The 2,748-nt window shown below is 31.1% G+C and overlaps 1 long non-coding RNA gene across 1 annotated transcript; it reads right to left on the minus strand.

The window, feature by feature from the left end:
* Nucleotides 1-2,429: 2,429 nt before the first annotated feature.
* Nucleotides 2,430-2,748, minus strand: LOC125197373. The gene is made up of 3 exons (XR_007172053.1): nt 2,729-2,748; nt 2,545-2,617; nt 2,430-2,473 (listed from the first exon to the last, which is right to left on the minus strand). It is a non-coding gene; the product is annotated as an uncharacterized LOC125197373 (long non-coding RNA).

Raw genomic sequence — 2,748 nt, forward strand, 5'->3', positions numbered from 1 at the left:
TTTATTTAATTTGTAATTTTCCTTGTGCAAGCCCCAACAACTTCCCCATCATTTGATAAACAATACATACATGTAATGTAGGTGAAATTAAAATGGCTGAGGGGCACCCCACCTTAACCCTGCTTATGCTCTCTCCTATTTTATTATCTATTTATTTATTCTTTTATACATTTTTTCTTAATCATCATGCTTAAAAAAATGATCATTCTATTAATGTGGAATGGAGAGAGTACAAATGTCTAAAATAAAAGAAAAACATCTCAAATATAAATACTTCTATGTCTATGGTATCTTAAATGATTTATTATAGATATTCTTACTTATATTATTTTTATTTTAATATGCCCAATCAATTTTTAAAAATATGATTTTAATAGTAATAAAAGAAAAGTACATAAAAATTTCGCCCACACCTACCATAACCAAACTCCCAATTCTTGTAACTAGTGAGGAAACAAATATACCGAGCTTTGGTTTTTATAAATTTTATAAAATTAAAAAAGTCAATAAAATTTTCTAAAATATTATAATCGAATCGATTTCATAAAACAAAACAAAGAACGATTAACACGCATCAAACGAAAAATTTCTGTTAGTACTTTACATGTCGGTAAAAGTTTTTTAGCTGCAGACTACAGAAATTATGTTCGAAATTTGATCAGAATTACCGAGGGATTGGCCACCGTCGGAAATTCAACTTTTTTTTTATAGTGATATCTCATATTTCTTATTACCACCCTTAAAATACTTTAATAAATTGAAACTTTTATTTTACATATATTATAAGTTGTATTTATTTTAAAAAGTCTAACTATTTACATTAGTAAATATATTAGTATAATATTTTAATAATTTGAATTTTTAAATTATGTAGTTTCAGTCAATTATTATTTCTCTTATAAATTTCATCGGTGAATTAAAATATGAATAATATTTTGATTAATATACTCCCTCGTGCATGAAAATAGTCTCACTTTACTATTTTTGGGATGTCTACAAAAAATAGTCTCATTCTTAAAAATAGAAAGTTTCTCTCCCATACTTTTCCCACTTTATCTTCCCTCTCTCATAATTTCATTATCTCTCTTACTTTACCTACTTTTTCTCCTCATTTCTCTTTACGAATTTCTCATTAAAACTCTTGCCATGCAAAAATGAGACAATTTTTTTGACAGAGAGCGTATTTTTTTGCCTCCCAATCCTGTTTCATGCATGTGTTTTATAGCAAAACTGCACTGAAATCAGCAAACTAACGACCCTTTTTGAGCCAGGTGTGTGTAGATTTCGCCGGAAACCGAAGATCACATCATTCTAGAGGGCGAAAGCAAAAGTGCGGAAAAGAAGAGAAAAGAGGCAGCTTTTGAGCTCCTCACTAACAGGAGAATTCAAAAATTGCAAAGTGTGTGCAATTGGTTTTTCTTGTCTTCTCCTTAAAGATCCTTATAATTGCCAATAGATTCATTCCACAAGGAACTTAGATCTAGAGTTGGTCATAGGTTAGAAGATCTTTGGTTTTGCAATAAAGCTTCAAGGTTTACACGTGGAGAAGTAGCAAGTCACTTCTATTCTTTGGAGAATCACAATTGTAAGATTCAATATCATAATTTAATATAAAGTTATGTGATTAATTGCGCAATAGCATGTTTATAAATGTTGTAGCATGAAATTGAATCGATCCACATAATCACCTAAATAGTTTCTTTTTATAAATTTATTTAATTTGCAATTTTCCTTGTGCAAACCCCAACAGCCTCCCCATCATTTGATAAACAATACATACATGTAATAATCACCTAAATAGATTCTTTTTATAAATTTATTTAAATTGCAATTTTCCTTGTGCAAGCCCCAACAGCCTCCCCATCATTTGATAAACAATACATACATGTAATAATCACCTAAATAAATTCTTTTATAAATTTATTTAATTTGCAATTTTCCTTGTGCAAGCCCCAACTGCCTCCCCATCATTTGATAAACAATACATACATGTAATAATGTAATACCCGCTCTTTGTTACCTTTTCTTTAAGACTAATGTCAACCTAGAGAAATGTTTGTTGTTTTCAAATCAGAAATATTAGTCGATGGTCTTGCTTGGTTGCTAATTTGAAGAGTGTCGATCAAACTAAAACAGATTTTCGTATATACGTGTGAAATACAATAAACGTCAAGAAATAAAAATGAGGTTACTTTGTCAAACTAGAAAGTCCGAATACATATCAAGCTACTCTATAACTATAAAATAATTTACACATGTGTTGACAAAAAAAAAAAAAGAATTTAAGAATACAAATATACAAAGAGTTGGGCCTCGACTCTCGAACTCGAGATTTCTTTCGGCCCAAAGACTTAGAGGGCAGCCCGAAGGCCCGTGCAGCCAGCCCGACTGCCTCGTCTCGATCCCAGGCCACATCCCCAATTTTTTTAAAAAAAAACCCTTTTCCTTTATCTGCCATTAAACCTGCAAGAACCTACAAAACTAATAAATATTTTAGATTACTTTTCCCAACATCAAACCAAACAAGGAAGGAGGCATCCTTACTTTACCAAAGGAGGTCTAAATGATCCCAAAATGGGAGGTACACTCCTACACAGCCAATGCACCAAACCGAGAGCTGTATGTGAAAAACAAAAATTCTTAAAACTTAGGAGTACAAGGCTGCAAACCTGTGTACTAAGTAATAAATGAAAGAAGGGACAACTGAGATAAAACATTTAGAATTTACCTCTCATTGCTGCCAAGAAT

This window comes from Salvia hispanica, chromosome 6 (assembly GCF_023119035.1).
Source record: "Salvia hispanica cultivar TCC Black 2014 chromosome 6, UniMelb_Shisp_WGS_1.0, whole genome shotgun sequence".
NCBI lineage: Eukaryota > Viridiplantae > Streptophyta > Magnoliopsida > Lamiales > Lamiaceae > Salvia > Salvia hispanica.